Raw genomic sequence first — 22397 nt, 5'->3', positions numbered from 1 at the left:
AGCGAGCATGCTGGACCGACGTAAACGACAAAAAAAATCCGAAGAAAAAGAGAGGGGTGCAACACGAGGACTTCCCAGGAGGTCACCCATCCTAGTACTACTCTCGCCCAAACACGCTTAACTGCGGAGTTCTGATGGGATCCGGTGCATGAGTGTTGGTATGATCGCACCCATCAGCATAAGCGCGTTAAATCCTTATAAAGGATCCGAATGCAGCGATGCACTCTAACACCAGGGAGCTGCAGCCCGAGGGCATTTCGAGATCGCCGCCACCAAATTAGCACCCAAAACGAGATCAGCGGCTCGTATTTTTGGCCTGGGGCAGACTAAGCCTACGAAGCGAGCGTGCTGGACCGACGTAAACGACAAAAAAAATCCGAAGAAAAAGAGAGGGGTGCAACACGAGGACTTCCCAGGAGGTCACCCATCCTAGTACTACTCTCGCCCAAACACGCTTAACTGCGGAGTTCTGATGGGATCCGGTGCATGAGTGTTGGTATGATCGCACCCATCAGCATAAGCGCGTTAAATCCTTATAAAGGATCCGAATGCAGCGATGCACTCTAACACCAGGGAGCTGCAGCCCGAGGGCATTTCGAGATCGCCGCCACCAAATTAGCACCCAAAACGAGATCAGCGGCTCGTATTTTTGGCCTGGGGCAGACTAAGCCTACGAAGCGAGCGTGCTGGACCGACGTAAACGACAAAAAAAATCCGAAGAAAAAGAGAGGGGTGCAACACGAGGACTTCCCAGGAGGTCACCCATCCTAGTACTACTCTCGCCCAAACACGCTTAACTGCGGAGTTCTGATGGGATCCGGTGCATTAGTGTTGGTATGATCGCACCCATCAGCATAAGCGCGTTAAATCCTTATAAAGGATCCGAATGCAGCGATGCACTCTAACACCAGGGAGCTGCAGCCCGAGGGCATTTCGAGATCGCCGCCACCAAATTAGCACCCAAAACGAGATCAGCGGCTCGTATTTTTGGCCTGGGGCAGACTAAGCCTACGAAGCGAGCGTGCTGGACCGACGTAAACGACAAAAAAAATCCGAAGAAAAAGAGAGGGGTGCAACACGAGGACTTCCCAGGAGGTCACCCATCCTAGTACTACTCTCGCCCAAACACGCTTAACTGCGGAGTTCTGATGGGATCCGGTGCATTAGTGTTGGTATGATCGCACCCATCAGCATAAGCGCGTTAAATCCTTATAAAGGATCCGAATGCAGCGATGCACTCTAACACCAGGGAGCTGCAGCCCGAGGGCATTTCGAGATCGCCGCCACCAAATTAGCACCCAAAACGAGATCAGCGGCTCGTATTTTTGGCCTGGGGCAGACTAAGCCTACGAAGCGAGCGTGCTGGACCGACGTAAACGACAAAAAAAATCCGAAGAAAAAGAGAGGGGTGCAACACGAGGACTTCCCAGGAGGTCACCCATCCTAGTACTACTCTCGCCCAAACACGCTTAACTGCGGAGTTCTGATGGGATCCGGTGCATTAGTGTTGGTATGATCGCACCCATCAGCATAAGCGCGTTAAATCCTTATAAAGGATCCGAATGCAGCGATGCACTCTAACACCAGGGAGCTGCAGCCCGAGGGCATTTCGAGATCGCCGCCACCAAATTAGCACCCAAAACGAGATCAGCGGCTCGTATTTTTGGCCTGGGGCAGACTAAGCCTACGAAGCGAGCGTGCTGGACCGACGTAAACGACAAAAAAAATCCGAAGAAAAAGAGAAGGGTGCAACACGAGGACTTCCCAGGAGGTCACCCATCCTAGTACTACTCTCGCCCAAACACGCTTAACTGCGGAGTTCTGATGGGATCCGGTGCATGAGTGTTGGTATGACCGCACCCATCAGCATAAGCGCGTTAAATCCTTATAAAGGATCCGAATGCAGCGATGCACTCTAACACCAGGGAGCTGCAGCCCGAGGGCATTTCGAGATCGCCGCCACCAAATTAGCACCCAACACGAGATCAGCGGCTCGAATTTTTGGCCTGGGGCAGACTAAGCCTACGAAGCGAGCGTGCTGGACCGACGTAAACGACAAAAAAAATCCGAAGAAAAAGAGAAGGGTGCAACACGAGGACTTCCCAGGAGGTCACCCATCCTAGTACTACTCTCGCCCAAACACGCTTAACTGCGGAGTTCTGATGGGATCCGGTGCATGAGTGTTGGTATGACCGCACCCATCAGCATAAGCGCGTTAAATCCTTATAAAGGATCCGAATGCAGCGATGCACTCTAACACCAGGGAGCTGCAGCCCGAGGGCATTTCGAGATCGCCGCCACCAATTTAGCACCCAACACGAGATCAGCGGCTCGAATTTTTGGCCTGGGGCAGACTAAGCCTACGAAGCGAGCGTGCTGGACCGACGTAAACGACAAAAAAAATCCGAAGAAAAAGAGAGGGGTGCAACACGAGGACTTCCCAGGAGGTCACCCATCCTAGTACTACTCTCGCCCAAACACGCTTAACTGCGGAGTTCTGATGGGATCCGGTGCATTAGTGTTGGTATGATCGCACCCATCAGCATATGCGCGTTAAATCCTTATAAAGGATCCGAATGCAGCGATGCACTCTAACACCAGGGAGCTGCAGCCCGAGGGCATTTCGAGATCGCCGCCACCAAATTAGCACCCAAAACGAGATCAGCGGCTCGTATTTTTGGCCTGGGCAGACTAAGCCTACGAAGCGAGCATGCTGGACCGACGTAAACGACAAAAAAAATCCGAAGAAAAAGAGTGGGGTGCAACACGAGGACTTCCCTGGAGGTCACCCATCCTAGTACTACTCTCGCCCAAACGCGCTTAACTGCGGAGTTCTGATGGGATCCGGTGCATGAGTGTTGGTATGATCGCACCCATCAGCATAAGCGCGTTAAATCCTTATAAAGGATCCGAATGCAGCGATGCACTCTAACACCAGGGAGCTGCAGCCCGAGGGCATTTCGAGATCGCCGCCACCAATTTAGCACGCAACACGAGATCAGCGGCTCGTATTTTTGGCCTGGGGCAGACTAAGCCTACGAAGCGAGCGTGCTGGACCGACGTAAACGACAAAAAAAATCCGAAGAAAAAGAGAGGGGTGCAACACGAGGACTTCCCAGGAGGTCACCCATCCTAGTACTACTCTCGCCCAAACACGCTTAACTGCGGAGTTCTGATGGGATCCGGTGCATTAGTGTTGGTATGATCGCACCCATCAGCATAAGCGCGTTAAATCCTTATAAAGGATCCGAATGCAGCGATGCACTCTAACACCAGGGAGCTGCAGCCCGAGGGCATTTCGAGATCGCCGCCACCAAATTAGCACCCAAAACGAGATCAGCGGCTCGTATTTTTGGCCTGGGCAGACTAAGCCTACGAAGCGAGCATGCTGGACCGACGTAAACGACAAAAAAAATCCGAAGAAAAAGAGTGGGGTGCAACACGAGGACTTCCCAGGAGGTCACCCATCCTAGTACTACTCTCGCCCAAACGCGCTTAACTGCGGAGTTCTGATGGGATCCGGTGCATTAGTGTTGGTATGATCGCACCCATCAGCATAAGCGCGTTAAATCCTTATAAAGGATCCGAATGCAGCGATGCACTCTAACACCAGGGAGCTGCAGCCCGAGGGCATTTCGAGATCGCCGCCACCAAATTAGCACCCAAAACGAGATCAGCGGCTCGTATTTTTGGCCTGGGCAGACTAAGCCTACGAAGCGAGCATGCTGGACCGACGTAAACGACAAAAAAAATCCGAAGAAAAAGAGTGGGGTGCAACACGAGGACTTCCCAGGAGGTCACCCATCCTAGTACTACTCTCGCCCAAACACGCTTAACTGCGGAGTTCTGATGGGATCCGGTGCATTAGTGTTGGTATGATCGCACCCATCAGCATAAGCGCGTTAAATCCTTATAAAGGATCCGAATGCAGCGATGCACTCTAACACCAGGGAGCTGCAGCCCGAGGGCATTTCGAGATCGCCGCCACCAAATTAGCACCCAAAACGAGATCAGCGGCTCGTATTTTTGGCCTGGGCAGACTAAGCCTACGAAGCGAGCATGCTGGACCGACGTAAACGACAAAAAAAATCCGAAGAAAAAGAGTGGGGTGCAACACGAGGACTTCCCAGGAGGTCACCCATCCTAGTACTACTCTCGCCCAAACGCGCTTAACTGCGGAGTTCTGATGGGATCCGGTGCATGAGTGTTGGTATGATCGCACCCATCAGCATAAGCGCGTTAAATCCTTATAAAGGATCCGAATGCAGCGATGCACTCTAACACCAAGGAGCTGCAGCCCAAGGACATTTCGAGATCGCCGCCACCAAATTAGCACCCAAAACGAGATCAGCGGCTCGTATTTTTGGCCTGGGGCAGACTAAGCCTATGAAGCGAGTGTGCTGGACCGACGTAAACGACAAAAAAAATCCGAAGAAAAAGAGAGGGGTGCAACACGAGGACTTCCCAGGAGGTCACCCATCCTAGTACTACTCTCGCCCAAACACGCTTCACTGCGGAGTTTTGATGGGATCCGGTGCATTAGTGTTGGTATGATCGCACCCATCAGCATAAGCGCGTTAAATCCTTATAAAGGATCCGAATGCAGCGATGCACTCTAACACCAGGGAGCTGCAGCCCGAGGGCATTTCGAGATCGCCGCCACCAAATTAGCACCCAAAACGAGATCAGCGGCTCGTATTTTTGGCCTGGGGCAGACTCAGCCTACGAAGCGAGCGTGCTGGACCGACGTAAACGACAAAAAAAATCCGAAGAAAAAGAGAGGGGTGCAACACGAGGACTTCCCAGGAGGTCACCCATCCTAGTACTACTCTCGCCCAAACACGCTTAACTGCGGAGTTCTGATGGGATCCGGTGCATTAGTGTTGGTATGATCGCACCCATCAGCATAAGCGCGTTAAATCCTTATAAAGGATCCGAATGCAGCGATGCACTCTAACACCAGGGAGCTGCAGCCCGAGGGCATTTCGAGATCGCCGCCACCAAATTAGCACCCAAACGAGATCAGCGGCTCGTATTTTTGGCCTGGGGCAGACTAAGCCTACGAAGCGAGCGTGCCTGGACCGACGTAAACGACAAAAAAAATCCGAAGAAAAAGAGAGGGGTGCAACACGAGGACTTCCCTGGAGGTCACCCATCCTAGTACTACTCTCGCCCAAACACGCTTAACTGCGGAGTTCTGATGGGATCCGGTGCATGAGTGTTGGTATGATCGCACCCATCAGCATAAGCGCGTTAAATCCTTATAAAGGATCCGAATGCAACGATGCACTCTAACAACAGGGAGCTGCAGCCCGAGGGCATTTCGAGATCGCCGCCACCAATTTAGCACCCAAAACGAGATCAGCGACTCGTATTTTTGGCCTGGGGCAGACTAAGCTACGAAGCGAGCATGGCTGGATATCCGACGTAAACGACAAAAAAAATCCGAAGAAAATAAGAAGACTTCCCAGGAGTCAACCCATCCTAGTACTACTCTCGCCCAAACACGCTTAATTGCGGTTTCTGATGGACCGGTGCATTATTGTTGGTATGATCGCACCCATTAGCATAAGCGCGTTAAATCCTTATAAAGGATCCGAATGCAGCGATGCACTCTAACACCAGGGAGCTGCAGCCCGAGGGCATTTCGAGATCGCCGCCACCAAATTAGCACCCAAAACGAGATCAGCGGCTCGTATTTTTGGCCTGGGCAGACTAAGCCTACGAAGCGAGCATGCTGGACCGACGTAAACGACAAAAAAAATCCGAAGAAAAAGAGTGTGGTGCAACACGAGGACTTCCCTGGAGGTCACCCATCCTAGTACTACTCTCGCCCAAACGCGCTTAACTGCGGAGTTCTGATGGGATCCGGTGCATGAGTGTTGGTATGAACGCACCCATCAGCATAAGCGCGTTAAATCCTTATAAAGGATCCGAAGCAGTTAACGAGAGAAAAAAAAAAAAAACAAAGAGTTTAAAACAACAGGCATGCACCAATAGGTTGATCTCCTCTCTCCCTCAATAGCCTTGCTCTCTATAAAAGGAAAAAGATTTGTATTTGGGCATAGACCATTTAGGCCTGTTCTCTCAAAGCAATTAATTTCTTCTCTAAGATTACTCGTGTTGAGGGAACAGTTTTCCCTTCTTGGTTTCAATCTCGTGTATTACTTGGCATGGCAGACTAACACTTTGATTTTGCTAACTCTGTTTATCTTTCACTTAGCTTATTCTGTGTACGGAGAGCCTTTTGTTGTTCACTTTCATTTATTGTGGCTAAAAGTATTGATTGTATTTTCTTGTATTATCCGTATTATATTTGCTCACCATAACTTCTTTATAGCGACTTTGCTTGTCATGGGCATGTAACCAAAAGCCTGGCAGATGTGGTGTAGTTTGTGCACAAGCCGGACCAAGGTGGGTTCCAGTTGGACCGATCCCAACTCCCTTATCCAGAAAACTCGGGCCTAGTACAGTAAGAGGCAGCCCAACATTACAAACGAGGCCTACCACCTTATAGGGTTGAAGTGGAGGGAGTGGATTAAGGCTTGCATTTCTACTATTTGCTTCTTAGCTTTTATGAATGGATGCCTGGTAGGCTTTTTTGGAAGTTCTTGTGGGTTGAGACAAGGTGATCCTTTGTCCCTTCTTCTTTTCCTTTTGATTATGGAAGTTTTATCTCAAATTCTGAAGAAAATTGAGGATATTGGTTTGCTTCGTGGTTTTCATATGGGACCAGTTAACTCTATTGGGGTATGCATATCACATTTGCTATTTGCAAACGATACTATTTTGTTCTATAATGCTTCTAGAGATCAGTTGTTGTCCATTAGACTGGCTTTGTCTTGCTTCCAAGCTTTTACTAGTTTAAAGGTAAATGTGGGGAAGAGTGAGATTGTCCTGATGGAGGGGGTTGGTAATATAGGTGCTTTGGCTAACATTCTTCGTTGTTGGGTGGGTAGCCTACCTATGAAATATTTGGGAATGCCTTTGGGCACCCCGTACAAGACTGCATCCATTTGGGATCCTATTTTGGAGAAGATAGAGAAGAAGCTGTCTGGTTGGAAGTGTCTATATTTGTCTAAGGGTGGTAGACTTACACTCTTGAAGAGTACCTTCTCTAGTCTTCCTCCATACTACCTATCACGACAAATTGGAGTGTATTCAGAGGAATTTTTTGTGGAGGTCTTCGGAGGAGTGTTATAAACATTCTCTAGTGGCTTGGGAGAAGGTGTGTTCACCTCTAGAGATGGGTGGTTTGGGGGTTAGGAAGTTAGTTCACTTCAACCAAGCCCTTTTAGGGAAATGGTTATGGTGGTTTGGCCAAGAAGGAACTCATCTTTGGCGGAGGGTTATTGCCACCAAATATGGAGAGGGTCAAGGGGGGTGGAATACTAAAGAATGCAGAAGGGCCCACGGGTGTGGTCTTTGGTGTAGTATTAATGACAGTTGGGAGAGGTTCTCCAAACATATGGCTCTTGTGGTGGGTGATGGCTCTTGCATTCTTTTTTGGCATGATAGGTGGGTCAGGGATACCTCACTTAAAATGCTCTATCTTCAGTTATATGCGTGCTCAAATGACAAGGAAGGCTGCATTTCTGATTTGTTGGGTCATCAGGAGGATGGGAGTAATAGATTTTGGAACTTGAGATTTTATAAGAATTTTCATGAGAGGGAATTAAAAGCTGCTATCTCTTTCCTAGATTTCATTCAATCTCAGATTCGAAGAGGCATTGGGTGTGATAGTCCCCATTGGTGTCATAATGGGAATGGTAAGTTCGATATTCAGTCTTTTTATAATAAGATCAGGGGTACATCTCTCTCTAGCTTCCCTTGGAAAGGGATTTGGAAAGTCAAGGTTCCTAAAAGGGTGGCATTCTTCTTGTGGACCATAGCCTATGGTTGGATTCTTACCTTGGATAATTTGATGCTCTGGCCTCCCTTTGGCTAATAGGTGCTATATGTGCTGTTGTTCTGTGGAATCTGTGGACCATCTTCTTATTCACTGTCCTGTAGCTTATTCTTTGTGGGTTCAAATGTTACAAGTTTTTGGGATTCAATGGGTCATGCTAGGTTCAATGGACAGTTTAGTGTTTTGTTGGAGTAATTGGTCGGATAAATTTTCTTCGAACGTATGGAATATGGTTCCTGGCTGTTTGATGTAGGTTGTTTGGATGAAAAGAAATCGGCGCTCTTTTGAGGCTATAGAGAAATCACTTGATCAGTTACGAGCTCTCAGCCAAAGTACTCTTTTTGAATGGGCTAGGTGCTGGGGTTCTTCAATATGTTCTTCTACTCTGGAGTTTCTTACTTCCCTTAGAAGTGCCCCCTAAGTTGCTTTTCTTATTTCTGTTGTTTTTGTTTGCTGCATTTTATGTTCACTATCATGAACACCTTATATTTGTGGTTTTCATTTTTTCTTCATGATTAATATAATTCTTATTACTAATAAAAAAAATGATTTTCAGTATTATCAAATGACCAACGGTTTTGCCAAGTGAGGAGTCAATGGAAAAAGCTTTTGATAAATTTCAGTTTGGCACATTTGTATTACAAAATTTATACTCTAAAGAAAAATAATTTACAAAAAATATTTAAAAAATAAGAAACTTTTGAATAACAAATTAATTTTGACACCACTTTCTAAGCATTTTCTATCCCAAATAAATTTACAATTAGAACCAAAAAGTGGATGACTTAGTTTAGTTTAGAAAATAGATATCATAGGCATTAATTTCAACGCACCCGTTTGAACCATACGGAGGACCGAAAGGGCGAAAAATAAAGTCTCGAAGATAGGAAAATCCTGCGGAAACCTATATAAATTAATTCGAGGACCTCGTTCGCGCTTGGATTTTCCATCACCCATGAAAATTGGATCCAAAGAAAGAGTTGGTACTTTCTTTAAGTAGAGGTGATTATCTACATTCTTGAGAAAATATTATCTCAATATTACATCTGAATCATACGATTTTACTCGCAAAATTAACAAAAATAAACTTTGGAGTTCCATCCCATTTGGATATTAGCCAACTTCCAAGACTAATGACTTTCTGCATAGTGCACCAAATATAGCATGAAGTCGGATCCTTTAGAAAGTACACTACAAGAGCTTTTCGATAACAGCAAGAACACAAAAAATGTAGTTCGATCGATAAGACTTTCAACCAAGTGTCCATAGTAGAAACCTCAAAAATGGGAAAACTGGGTGCAGATATTGGGCTGGAAATTAATTGCTCCAAACATTAGAGCGCAGAACCAGGCCTATGTATATATATATATATATATATATATATATATGTTTTCCCAAAACTTAACAAGTAGTATTGTTGCTATTGTAGAATTGCACCATCTTTGTGCACCATAGCATAGCATCGTAAAGAAGGAAGCATGACACACGTAGCTGGGAAGCATAATAATAATAATAATAATAATAACCGGCATGCGTATAAAAAATTTACTACTATAGTAAAGATATAAGTCTAGAGTGCAAAGGTTAAAAGAAATATATATATATATATATATATATATATATAAATTGACAGGAAATGACTTACAGCTGAAGTTTTGAAATAATACAAAGAAATGTGAATCTAAAACCTTTTTACTATCACCGCAGCATCTTTGAGGGAGATGAAGCTTGGAGTGTAAGCAACAATTTGATACTTTGCTTTCATATTAGTGGTGATCTTTCTAAAACTTCCTTCCTTTGGATTGTAGGAAACGAGATCAGAATGATCCAATGTAAGAATTTCTTGATAATAAAAAAATTTTAACATCAGGATTTCTCCATTGTCCAAAAAGGCTATTGCCTTAGACGTCAGGTTAATGGGTAAGTTGATCACGTGCAGTCTAGTCCAAGATTCCGAGATACCATAGTCTCCCATCACCCATATTTCAAGAACTGAATTATTAAAAGGATGACATAAAAACAGTTGGTCCTTCACAACACCCATGCTCATCATCCTTCTCATTTTATGGGAGATTTTGCTGCATTTAGCAAATTGTGATGGTCTTGGGAACGGTTGGAATTGCTCATTATCAAGGTTAAAACAACATAGAGATGTCTCATCATCATTAACAACAAACCAATGAAGGGCTCCATTAAAAAATGTTCCATGCAATGCCGAATAATGAATAATGTTTGGAACCTCGCCAATGCTTCTCCATGAATCTGTACCAAGAGTGTGTACCTCAGCCATGTATATATTATGACCATGCCCCCGCTGCTGAAAGAATCGTAGCAACTTGAATTCCTTAGTCTTGGAACTGAACCCAAGAAAAACGTTAACACAAGAAAAGGTGTTTTCTCTAACTCGTGGAATGATAGTATACTCACCCAAAATTGGATTGCAAACATAAAAAAGCTCCCGAAGAGAACTCCTGAAGAGAAGCAATCTCATACATGATGAACTAACAATCTGTAAGTAGTCATCAGTCTTAAACTTAATGGTTATTCTTGTGGGCCTGCTGCCTATGACAAGTCCTTGAAATTCGGATGCCCTTAACTCAGCCATGTGTAAGTGAATGTTTGGCCAATGGGCTATTAACATTGGGTGCAGGTGCAGGGTATCTGAGATTAGAGTGAACCATTGTTTGCATACGGACTTGCACTTCACTATGCTCTTGAATGGAAGCCTTAATAGTATATCCAACACGGTATGGTACGGAAGCTCCAATTCCAAAGGATGATGCCTAATTGATTGTCTTCTTTTTTCCATGACCAACCAACTTCTAAAAGGAAAGGAAACAAATAATAATCATAACCAATAAGAGAGAAATCATAGAAGTTTTTTTTTTTTTGAGAATCAGAGAAATCATAGAAGTTACTTCAATGATGGATGGACAAAACTGGTCTGGTAATATTGAAGAGTCTAATTTTGGAAAAAACAACACTGGTCTGGTAATTAATATTTTGATCAAACAATGAATAACGACACTGATCGAGCATCATATGAATGAAGTTCCCAAATTTGTACGTAACTGATGGAGATACCGAGATAAATATTAACTTTAAATTTAATACTATCAGTTTGCTTTAGGAAAACAAAACTATAAAGAACAATATTTAAATTCAATTGATTTTGAACAAAAGCTAAGTTTGAGCTCATTATCAAACGAATTTCAAAACACAAGTTTCTCTGTCTCTGAGAGAGGGCGCTTTCTCCCTTACCTCAGGCAGTAGAATTGTTCTACCTTCTTGTAAGGTCTCTTTCCCCTTGTGTAACAGTGTTACGTATAGGGCTTGTGGGTTAACTTTTTTCAGGGGATTGGGAAACAGTTCTCTTCTTTCCTTTCATTCCTCAAAGGACAGTTCTTTTCTTTTCAGTATTCCATGGAAGATCTCACAAGGCATTGGAACTGCCTATCTCTTTCCGAAAAGGAGGGGGATGATGTTTGTTTCAAAAAAGATAGATGCTCAAAGGAATACATCATAGCAGCACAGTTTTTCACAAAACGGGCTTTGAATATGGATGCAGTGGCAAGGACTTTCAAGCCACTATGGAAGGCAGACAGTGGTTTCACGGTGAGCAAGGAAGGGTCTCACATGGCACTATTTATTTTTGATAACAAGGAAGATGTGGATAGGGTTCTCTTTAGTGAACCATGGAGTTTCAATAAATATTTGGTGGTCTTGGAGAGATATGAGAGACAAACTCCTCTGGAAGAATTGAAATTCGACAAGGCATCATTCTGGGTTCAGGTGCATAATATTCCAATTGGTTATAGAAACAAATCGGTCGTTGAAGATATTTGTGAAGCGATAGGCCAGGTTGATAGATCAACTAGTGTCTCTGCCAGTGAGGGAGGCAGTTATGTTAGAGTGCGAGTCACACTGGATGTATATCAACCACTTTGTCGAGGAAGGGTCGTCACTTTCGAAGAAGGCGGAAAAATATGGGTAAGCTTCAGGTATGAACGTTTGCCTAATTTTTGCTACTGGTGTGGTTGTTTTGACCATGGTGACAAGGACTGTGATAGTTGGATCCAAAGTAAAGGCACACTAAGGATAGAGGATCAACAATTTGGATCGTGGGTTCGTGCGTCACAAACAGGTTCGCCAAAGAAAACGGTGGTTCGGGTATCCGGGTTCTATGAAGATAGAGTGGAGAACATGTCTACACGACGATGGAGGGAGATGAAATCCAGTCTGGTGGCGACAGGATCGATCCCAAAGTCAAACTCCACTGCCCATACGAATAAGGAAACAACAGATATGGGCGCGGATTTTGTGGGAACCAGTAATACAAATCCCCATAATCATGGGTCAGTAACGGAAACTCCCATTCCAGTTGTCCAGGCCCACGGAAATCAGGGGAAAGATTTTGAGGAGCAATTAAATGAGATTGACACAAAACTGGGGATTTACGAGCAGCCAAAAAATTCGGGTTACACCAAGAATGTAGCACCTATTCACGTACACACCCAGCCTTTCAACATGGAAAATTTGAAGTCTGAGTTGGCACTCAACCAGGGGTTTGCTGAGACCCCACCAAGAGACATGCCACGTCACAGGGCCCATGCACGTCCACTCCAAGATGTCACTAATTACAGCCAAGCACCCCTATCCGTGGAGAAACCATCTCAGACAAAATGGAAGCGTCTGGTTCGTGAGTTTTCTGGTACTGCTTCCACCACAGAAGACCCGATTGGTTCTAAATGCCCCATTGACATGGTCATTAATCTTAGTGAGTCACCACGCAAGAAAATCTTGGTCTCTTATGGAGATACAGAAAATTACCCGGTAATGGCGGAGGCTAATTTTTAGCCCCACCAAGCGCAATGAGTTGCATCGTTTGGAACTATAGGGGGCTTGAGAACCAACTAGCAGTTCAAGAACTTGCGGAGGTAGTGACTGCAAAAGCTCCCACTGTCGTGTTCTTAGCCAAAACACTGGCAGATGAAGCTAGGCTTGATTTCGTAAAAGATCGGATCCGTTTTGACAAAAAGTTTGTTGTTCTGAGGGTTAATAGAGGTGGAGGTTTGGTCCTCTATTGGAAGAATGACTTGTTAATTGATGTTGTTTCTTCTTCTTTGAATCATATAGACGTAATCATCAACAAGGATACAAAGGCAGCATGGCGTTTTACCGGCTTGAAAACTCACAAACGGCAGGAATCATGGGAGTTGCTTCGCAATCTCCATAGCCAAAACTCACTGCCTTGGCTGTGCGCCGGGGATTTCAATGAGATTCTAAAGCAGAGTGAGAAGCTAGGGGGGCGGACTAGACCACCAGGACAGATACAACTCTTCCGAGACACACTAGATGAATGTGGACTGATGGACATTGGCTTCAAGGGCTCTCCCTTTACATGGAGTAAACATTGCAACAACAGAATTTCAATATGGGAGAGGTTAGATAGAGCTGTGGTCTCTTATCAATGGTTCTCCAAACATCCAGGTACTCAAGTTCATCATATTGACAGCACAACTTCAGACCATAAAATTCTTAGGATTGAGCAGTCGGTTTTGGATTGCTCACCGAGGAAGAAGCTCTTCCGATTCGAGGAAATGTGGCTAGGTGATAAGGGGTGTGGCGAAACTGTGGAAGGGGTATGTCAGATTAACTATGAAGAGGAAGGAAATACTAGGGTGATCCGAAAGGTTGAGAAATGTGGGACGGCACTGACCAATTGGAGCAAGGACAGTTTCAGCAATGTAAGAAAGCAATTAGAAAAAAAAAAAAAAAAAAAAAAAAAAAAAAAAAAAAAAAAAAAAAAAAAAAAAAAAAAAAGAGAACTAATGAAGGCAGAAAAAGTGGTCCTCCAGGGTGGAAATTCAAGCAGATTAATTGAGCTAAAGAAAGAGATCAATTCTCTTATGGGAAAAGAGGAAAGAATGTGGTGACAGAGGTCATGCACCTTGCACATTAAAGATGGTGATCGAAACACCCGATATTTCCATTGTCGGGAAACTCAAAGAAGGCGCAAGAATCTCATCACAGGGATTAAAAACCAGTCAAACATCTGGTGCACAAAACCAGAGGAAGTCTCGGGCATGTTCATGAATTATTTTCAGCAACTATTCTCATCCTCCAATCCAAAAATTGAAATGTCTGATTTAAACTCCATTCCACGGGTAGTTACAGTTGAAATGAACGATAGTTTGACTAAAAACTTTCAACCTTGGGAAGTTGAGTTGGCTTTGAAGCAAATGGCACCACTTAAAGCACCTGGACCGGACGGGATGCTGCCACTATTTTATCAGAATTTTTGGGATTTGGTAAGAGGTGATGTAATCCATGATGTGCTTGGTTTTTTGAATGCAGGTTCCCTTCCTAACTCTCTAAACCATACATTCATCACTTTAATTCCTAAAATTAAGAATCCAAAGTTTGTTACTCAGTACAGACCTATTAGCTTGTGTAACGTGCTTTATAAGATTTTTTCAAAAGTTCTTGCCAACAGGTTGAAAAGAGTCCTCCCCAACATTATCTCAGAACATCAAAGCGCTTTTCTCAAAGGGCGCCTGATTACAAATAATATCCTAGTAGCCTTCGAAACTTTGCATTATATGAAGAATCACAACTCCGAAAGCTCAGGGTACATGGCGCTCAAACTTGATATGAGCAAAGCATATAACCGAGTGGAGTGGTCTTTCCTAAAGGCAGTGATGTCTCAGATGGGGTTTAATGATTAGTGGATAGATTTGGTCATGGAGTGTATCACCTCAGTCACATACTCAATCTTGATTAATGGAGAACCTAGTGGCGATATCAGGCCAAGTAGGGGTATTCGCCAAGGTGATCCCCTATCACCCTACTTATTTCTACTTTGCTCGGAAGGACTACATCGATTAATCCAACAAGCAACAGAGAAGGATGACATTCAGGGGGTATCTATCTGTCGTAATGGCCCTAAATTAACTCACCTGTTCTTTGCAGACGATAGCCTCTTGTTTTGCAGGGCTACCACCCAGGAGTGTGAAAAGGTGATGGATATTCTTTCCTTTTATGAAAAGGTGTCGGGGCAAAAATTGAATAGAGACAAAACTGCACTCTTTTTTAGCAAGTCTACCCCTACCGAAACACAACGGCAAATAACGGAAACTCTTGGAGTTAATGAGTTGAAGCAGTACGAAGATTACCTGGGATTGCTGGCCTTGGTAGGGAGAAATAAAAGAGATAGTTTTGACCAATTGAAGCAAAGGATTTGGAAGAGATTACTAGGATGGGAGGGTAAGCTTTTATCACAAGCTGGAAGGGAAGTACTCATTAAATCAGTTATCCAAGCTATCCCCACCTACATGATGAGTTGCTTTAAACTCTCCATTACTTTGTGCCACGAAATAAAGACTCTTATCAGGAAGTTTTGGTGGGGGCAAAGGGGAGATAAGAGGAAGATACATTGGATTAAATGGGAGGATTTGTGCCTACATAAAGATCAAGGGGGAGTAGGGTTTAAAGATTTGACAATGTTCAACGAGGCGATGCTTGCCAAGCTAACTTGGCGCCTTCTCCATGATGATAAATCTCTATTTTACAAAGTCTTTAAGGCTAGGTTCTTTCCTAGATGTTCCATCCTAGAAGCTAAGGACTCCCCTTCCGCTTCTTATGCTTGGAAAAGTATTCTAAAAGGAAGGGAAGTTATTCAAAAAGGGGCCATTTGGAGAGTGGGAGACAGGAAGAAGATAAGGATTTGGGGGGACAATTGGTTGCCATCAAAATCTTCAGCCAAGATTACTACACCGGTTCTTTATGGGTAGGAGACTTCGAATGTGGAGGTGCTTATAAATCCGGTAACTAAAAGGTGGAGAACTGAGATCATTGACCATGTTTTCAATGAGCAAGAAGCTGAAACCATCAAAAATATTCCCCTGTGTTCCACAAACCAAACGGATGTGCTGGTTTGGCCTTTTACACCATCCGGCAACTACTCAGTCAAGTCAGGCTATAGGTTTCTTTTTGAGAATTCTACACAACCTCAAAGAACAGAGCAAGACTCTGGTTTGTGGAAGAAAATCTGGAGTTTGGAGGTCCCTAGCTAGATCAAAAACTTTGTTTGGCGAGCCTGTAGAGAAGCGTTACCGGTGAAAGCAAATTTATGCCGTTGACGAATCATCCCTGAGGGTCGGTGTGAAATATGCAGAACAGGGGAGGAGATTTGTTCACATGCTATTTTCTTTTGTGTTGATGTGCAGGTAATGTGGAACGCAGACCCTCAATGGCGTTGGCTCTCGGAGATGATAGGAAGAAGCGTAAAAGACATCTTCACACGAGCCTTTGAAGAGGAGATGGATGTGGCGCTGATGGCCTTCACGAGCTGGGCAGTGTGGAACAGACGAAACCAGGTCCGACTCAATGAAACAGCATGTCCTCTTGAGCAGATACATGCCTTATCCAAAGACAAGAAGAACGAGTTTCAACTCCTCCATTAATCGGTTGGAACGCCTCAGCAAAGGAATCATGTTAGATGGAAGCCACCAGACCAATGCCTCTACAAAGTCAACTACGACGGAGCCATTTTTGTCCAGCAAGCAAGAGCTGGTATTGGTGTTGTCATCAGGAACGAAGATGGCGCTGTAATGGCATCGATGGCACAGCAACTACCACTCCCAACAACTGTGGCCCAAGTCGAAGCACTAGTCGCGAGGAGAGCTCTGGACTTTGCACTGGACCTTGGCTTTACTAAAGTGATTTTGGAGGGAGACTCAGAAGTGATTTGCAGGGAACTGAATGACCCAAACCCATCTCTAGCTTTGCACGGGCATATTCTCCAAGACATTAAGTGTTTGTCAAGTACTTTTCAATTTATTGGCTTTTCTCATGTACGTCACCAAGGGAATAGTGTAGCACATGCTTTGGCTAGAAGGGCTGTTAGGGAAAATGATTTAACTGTCTAGATGGAAGATGTACCACCAGACATCCACCATTGTGTTCTGGCTGATTTAGCCAATTTTGATTAATAATAATAGTTAACTTCTTTCTCAAAAAAAAAAAAAATTCAATTCAATTCTAAAAGATAATTTTTTCAACAAAAAGAGAGAGCAAGAGAGAGAGAGGCTAAATTAAAACCTTTGATGGCTATTGATTATGCACTGTTGTGGATTCCGGCCAGTGCTCAAAGGAGTGTGAATTGTGAGCTTGGAGCCCTAAAATAAGAGCTTTTATAGTTCTTATATAAGTTACAAGCATTAATATAGAGCCCAATGGGCTTCCTTCTTTTAATTTCCAGTCTTAGTCCTTCAACTCCTATGTTTATGTGAGTGATTCTAGATTCTTCTACTATACCCACTCAAATCATAACCATTAGTTTACATCGACTTACAAGTAACAATACATAGAAAACAGGTCTTCCTAATATGGGTTGTAGGTTGACTCATATTTTTCCACTAATGCAAGAAATAATTGTAATATATATATGATCATATTGCTTTTATAGTGCTTATATAAGTTACCCGTGGGTGCAAAATTTTCCTTCTATTTTACAATACAACTTACTTTTTCTATTTTACACGGTCACTTTTACAAAACATCCACATTAGACTATCTATTATACATATTTTTTATTTAAATAATCATTTTAATTCTTTTTTATTATTATTTTATCTTTTTAGTTTTTGTCCTTATCTCTTTATCTTTTTTATTTTCTCTCTATCTCTTTAATCTCTAAAACTCATATTTTGGGCCTGTTTGGATAAGCCGTTTCAAAATGTGCGTTTTAAAAAACTAGTGTTTTTAAAACGTGCATTTTGAAAACTAATTTTTTTAAAACGTGTGTTTTGAAAACTAGTGTTTTTAAAACGTGCGTTTTCAAAACTCCATTTTAAAAACCACAGATACGTATTTGGTAAAAAAGTGAAAATATGCGTTTTCTATTTTTAAAGCCATATTAAGCGTTTGGATAAGCTATTTTAAAAATAGCTATTTTGAGTGTAAATTCCAAAAAATGACTTAACTATTTTTTGAAGGTTATATTGTCATTCTTCCTGTGATCAGTGTTTTTTTATTATTGAAAATATGTAATTAAGCTTAACAATTACATTAATAATAACAAAAATAATGATGTTTTCGTTATTGAATGGAGAGAAGTTTATCAAATTTAAAATATTAAAAATAACTCATCAAGAAAAAGATATTAAACTGATTAGGAAAATAATTATATTAAAATTTTAATTTCCAACAATATCAATACTAGACAATCCATTATAATAATAAAAAAGTTCTTGTCCGAAAAATTAAACACCAAAACAGAAATAATAAAAATATTGTTTACAACTCGCAAATGGATCGAGCTATTTTTTTATGAACAAATTTCATCTCCTCATATTGTATATTTTCAACATTTGCCTGTCTACTACTACCTTCTCCACTACTATTGCTTCTTAGTCTGTCCAAGCCATGTTCATCCCAATTGAATCCCTCATCTTCCCTATCATGTTTTCTAATAAAGTTATGCAAAACACAAGTAGCAACTATAATGTTTCTTTGGTGCTTAATGTCATAAGGTGGCATTTGATTCAAAATTTTCCATTTATTCTTCCACACTCCAAAAGTTTGCTCAATTGCACTTCGAAGTGATGAGTGAACATAATTAAACCTCTCTTCTAAGTGATTCCCTCGACCAACTCGTCAAAAATCTGAAAGAAGATACCTTTGTCCCTTATAAGGTGGCAAATATCCTTTCCTTAAGGGGTATCCAGCATTAACTAAATAATATTTTCCTAGTAAAAGAAAAAAAATGTAAGATGTACATAAATAATATCCTTCATACATATTTAATATGTAAAAATTTTATATACCTGGTGGTGGTTTCGGAAATTTTATACATTGTATCATGTGCTGCACCCTCCCATCCAGCCATAACAAATGTGAAAAGTAAATCAAAATCGCATGCTGCCATCACATTAAAAGATGTCACACCATTTCTATTATAATATGAAGCTTTCTTGTCGTCTCCAACAACAACTTGGATATGTGTACCGTCAATGGCACCAATGCAGTCCTAAAATAGAATATAAAGTTTAGATACTTAGGAAATAATCCTAACAAATATTAGAAACAAATTAGAATGTATGAAATGAATACCTAAAAGTGTGGCATGTACAATGGATTCTTCTGTATATGTCTTGGAACTACACTAAATGTAGGGTCAGAAGGCTTGAAGATATCCATTGACATTACGTTAAGGCATTTCAGAACTCTATGAAAATGTCTATGTATAGTCTTACCAGATTGTTGGAATCTTTCTTGAACCATCCTATAACAAGCTCCTTGTCCAAGTATCATTAATCATATACCAACTGACTCTTCAAGCCTAATATGCCTTGTGTGCTGAAGCCCATATGTATGTTGTAAAACATTACACAATTGAAGGAAAACATGTGGCTTCATTCTAAACATTTCGTTTCATTACCCGTCAAACAATCCATCAACCACATATAGCCAGTTTGTTAAGAATCTCTACAAGGTTGTTTATCAATATATTTCATATAATATGTCACTACAACATGACATCCAGCAACAGCAAGATCATATAATTCCTCATCATCATATTCATCGTTTTCCACATCATAAAAATGATCTTCATCACTACTATCAATATGATCATTGTAATCCATAGGAATATCACTTAAAATATTATAGTAATAAATTAGATAAATCACAATAAAGAAAATGAGTAAACATTTAAGTGATAGGTACTGTTGTGTAACAGTGTGGATATTTGCAGATATTTGTAAAGGTATGCATGGGTGGATATTTGTAGATATTTGTAAATAGGTTTTGTGACAATTGTAGGCTTGATATTTGTAGATATTTGTAAGTAGGTGTAAGGGTGTGCACAGGTGGTGCATATATTGCTGCAAGGGTGTGCGTGTGTAGGGGTGACAGTTATGTGTGTAAGGGTGTGCAGGGGAGTGTGCGTGTGTGTGTGTGCATAGGTGGTGCGTATATTACTGCAGAGGGGTGCGTGTGTGCTTGCATGAGGGTGCATCTAAGTGTCCAGTGAATGGACTGTATTGCAGAATGGATGGTACTACTATTGTACTACTATTGTGGGTTGAATCACATAACTTAAGCACAAATGCCTAACACAACCCCTAGTGGATCCAAAGAATGGATTATTTTATATATATATATATATATATATAATCATTAATATGTTAACAGGCCATCCACATAAATTTGACAGGAGAATGGATTGAGAGGCTCAATCAATGATCATATGCAATAGGGTGCTCTAGTCTCCCAGTGCCCAATTGATCTCGAATGAAAACTGAAGAGGGTAAAATTATGGATGACGGAACCATTTAAGTAAACCTGATGACTCTGGTTCAGTGAGCTGATAGTGGACAGTTCCAAAATGCACGAACACGAGGTGGACGGGACTAGAGGCCACGTGGCATCCATATGGTTTAAGTGGTCTCCAAGGAGTCCTAAATGGAAACAACTTGCGTCTCACGATTAACCCTAGCTCATAGAGTCCCAATATGAATAGAATCCTAACATGAGGAGGATTCCGTAATATACGTCCATTAATGATGGACATTATGATGAATGCCCTTAGAGGACAGGTGTCTAGTGACCTCGATGACTTGGTCCATCAGACTGATTCACCATTCACAGCGTCTGTCACTTCATTCCCCCTTCCACCGAAGTTTCGTATGTTGCAGGTGGAAAATTATGACTGATCCAAGGACCCTTTGGATCACCTGATGTCTTTCAAGACCCTGATGCACCTTCAAGGGATGCTAGATGAGATCATGTGTAGAGCCTTCCCTACCACGTTAAAGGGATCCGCAAGGATCTGGTTCAGCAAACTGACGCCCAACTTCATTGGTACCTTGAAGGAGTTAAGTGCCCAGTTCACCTCACACTTCATCGAAAGGCACAAGTATAAGAAGTCCACTACATGCTTGATGAACATTAAGTAGCAGGAGGATGAGACGTTGAGGTCCTAAATCACTCGTTTTAACAAAGAGGCTCTTTCGATCGATGAAGCAGATGACAAAATACTCATGGTTGCCTTCACAAACGGACTACGGAATGGTAAGTTCTTGTTTTTCCTATACAAGAATGACCTAAAAACTATGTCAAATGTGTTGCACAGGGCAACCAAGTACATGAACGTCGAAGATGCGTTGCTGGCCCGAGAAGAGAAGTTGAGGAAGAGGGAAAGACAGGAGGACGTACCACAGGATAGGGGGCAGAAGATGGCTAGGACCGAAGAACGACAAGAGGACAGACGCTTTAAACCCCCTCCCCTCCGCGGGGAAATTCATGAGTTTCATCGTGTTGACTACCCCAATCGACCAAGTCTTGATGCAAATTAAAGACGAAGGGGCTCTGACATTTCCCGGCAAGCTGAAGGGAGATCCCAATAAGAGATCCAGGGACAAGTATTGCCACTTTCACCATGATAACAACCATGACATAACTAATTGCTACGACTTGAAGCAGCAAATTGAAGCCCTCATCAGGCAAGGGAAGCTGCAGAGATTCGTCAACAAGGAGAGGGAGGATCCACCCCAAGAGCAGGCTCCCTGACGGGAAAACAAGCGTCCTAGACTGCCCATAGGAGATATAAGAATGATTGTGGGGGGCACAACAGCTATCGGGTCATCCAAAAAGGCCCGTAAGACTTACCTTAGGATGGTTCATAATGTCTAATTGACAGGTTCCGCGTCGAAGATGCCGCGGATCGACAACCCCATCATCGAATTCTCAGAAAAAGATGCCCGACGTCTTCACCACCCACACGATGATACATTTGTCATCAACATGCAAGTAGGGGATTACAATACGCACCAGGTCCTGGTTGACAATGGTAGTTCAGCTGACATCTTTTACTACCCAGCATTTCAACAGATGAGGATTGATAAAGAGTGACTAGTTCTGACGAACTCTCTGCTCATTGGTTTTGGAGGAACAAGGGTATTCCCCCTCGGAGTAGTCACATTATTTGTGACGGTGGGCGACTACCCCCAGCAAATCACTAAGGACGTAACATTCCTTGTGGTCGACTGCTTGTCCACCTATAATGCCATCTTGGGATGGCCTAGCCTCAATTCATGGAAGGCCGTAACTTCAACCAACCACTTAATGATCAAATTCCCCACCGATTATGGAGTAGGGGAGCTACGCAGAAATCAGGTAGCCGCACGCGAATGCTATATAGCTATGATGGAGATGGATGATCACCTCTAGGCCATGAACATATAGGAACACCAAATGGTGACAGAGCCTGTTGAAAGGCTTGAAAAGATACTTCTTGACGACTCAAAACCTGATCGAACAACCAGGATTGGTACCTTTGCCAGCCTGACGGTTCGCCAAGCACTAACAACTTTTCTTAAGGATAAACGGGATGTGTTTGCTTGGAGCCATGAAGATATGCTAGGAATAGACCCTTTTGTCATGGTGCACAGACTGAACATATCGCCCTCCTTTCCACCCATCC

At 42.8% G+C, this 22397-nt stretch overlaps 17 non-coding genes across 17 annotated transcripts; all 17 read right to left on the bottom strand.

The window, feature by feature from the left end:
* Positions 1-53: 53 nt before the first annotated feature.
* LOC115958731 lies at positions 54-172 on the bottom strand. The gene has a single exon (XR_004084653.1). It is a non-coding gene; the product is annotated as a 5S ribosomal RNA (ribosomal RNA).
* A 219-nt stretch (positions 173-391) lies between these two features.
* LOC115958730 lies at positions 392-510 on the bottom strand. Its single transcript, XR_004084652.1, has one exon. It is a non-coding gene; the product is annotated as a 5S ribosomal RNA (ribosomal RNA).
* Positions 511-729: 219 nt separating this feature from the next.
* Positions 730-848, bottom strand: LOC115958645. Its single transcript, XR_004084576.1, has one exon. It is a non-coding gene; the product is annotated as a 5S ribosomal RNA (ribosomal RNA).
* A 219-nt stretch (positions 849-1067) lies between these two features.
* On the bottom strand, positions 1068-1186 carry LOC115958634. Its single transcript, XR_004084568.1, has one exon. It is a non-coding gene; the product is annotated as a 5S ribosomal RNA (ribosomal RNA).
* Positions 1187-1405: 219 nt separating this feature from the next.
* On the bottom strand, positions 1406-1524 carry LOC115958758. Its single transcript, XR_004084679.1, has one exon. It is a non-coding gene; the product is annotated as a 5S ribosomal RNA (ribosomal RNA).
* Positions 1525-1743: 219 nt separating this feature from the next.
* LOC115958743 lies at positions 1744-1862 on the bottom strand. Its single transcript, XR_004084664.1, has one exon. It is a non-coding gene; the product is annotated as a 5S ribosomal RNA (ribosomal RNA).
* A 219-nt stretch (positions 1863-2081) lies between these two features.
* On the bottom strand, positions 2082-2200 carry LOC115958742. The gene has a single exon (XR_004084663.1). It is a non-coding gene; the product is annotated as a 5S ribosomal RNA (ribosomal RNA).
* Positions 2201-2419: 219 nt separating this feature from the next.
* Positions 2420-2538, bottom strand: LOC115958748. Its single transcript, XR_004084669.1, has one exon. It is a non-coding gene; the product is annotated as a 5S ribosomal RNA (ribosomal RNA).
* Positions 2539-2756: 218 nt separating this feature from the next.
* LOC115958750 lies at positions 2757-2875 on the bottom strand. The gene has a single exon (XR_004084671.1). It is a non-coding gene; the product is annotated as a 5S ribosomal RNA (ribosomal RNA).
* A 219-nt stretch (positions 2876-3094) lies between these two features.
* On the bottom strand, positions 3095-3213 carry LOC115958736. Its single transcript, XR_004084658.1, has one exon. It is a non-coding gene; the product is annotated as a 5S ribosomal RNA (ribosomal RNA).
* A 218-nt stretch (positions 3214-3431) lies between these two features.
* On the bottom strand, positions 3432-3550 carry LOC115958744. The gene has a single exon (XR_004084665.1). It is a non-coding gene; the product is annotated as a 5S ribosomal RNA (ribosomal RNA).
* A 218-nt stretch (positions 3551-3768) lies between these two features.
* LOC115958725 lies at positions 3769-3887 on the bottom strand. The gene has a single exon (XR_004084647.1). It is a non-coding gene; the product is annotated as a 5S ribosomal RNA (ribosomal RNA).
* A 218-nt stretch (positions 3888-4105) lies between these two features.
* On the bottom strand, positions 4106-4224 carry LOC115958746. Its single transcript, XR_004084667.1, has one exon. It is a non-coding gene; the product is annotated as a 5S ribosomal RNA (ribosomal RNA).
* A 219-nt stretch (positions 4225-4443) lies between these two features.
* On the bottom strand, positions 4444-4562 carry LOC115958749. Its single transcript, XR_004084670.1, has one exon. It is a non-coding gene; the product is annotated as a 5S ribosomal RNA (ribosomal RNA).
* A 219-nt stretch (positions 4563-4781) lies between these two features.
* On the bottom strand, positions 4782-4900 carry LOC115958632. Its single transcript, XR_004084566.1, has one exon. It is a non-coding gene; the product is annotated as a 5S ribosomal RNA (ribosomal RNA).
* Positions 4901-5119: 219 nt separating this feature from the next.
* On the bottom strand, positions 5120-5238 carry LOC115958745. The gene has a single exon (XR_004084666.1). It is a non-coding gene; the product is annotated as a 5S ribosomal RNA (ribosomal RNA).
* Positions 5239-5780: 542 nt separating this feature from the next.
* LOC115958757 lies at positions 5781-5899 on the bottom strand. Its single transcript, XR_004084678.1, has one exon. It is a non-coding gene; the product is annotated as a 5S ribosomal RNA (ribosomal RNA).
* Positions 5900-22397: the final 16498 nt, after the last annotated feature.

Source organism: Quercus lobata, chromosome 8 (genome assembly GCF_001633185.2).
Source record: "Quercus lobata isolate SW786 chromosome 8, ValleyOak3.0 Primary Assembly, whole genome shotgun sequence".
NCBI classification, from domain to species: Eukaryota; Viridiplantae; Streptophyta; class Magnoliopsida; order Fagales; family Fagaceae; genus Quercus; species Quercus lobata.
Note: the sequence above shows the minus strand (reverse complement) of the source record. Positions and strands in the feature narration are given on the sequence as shown.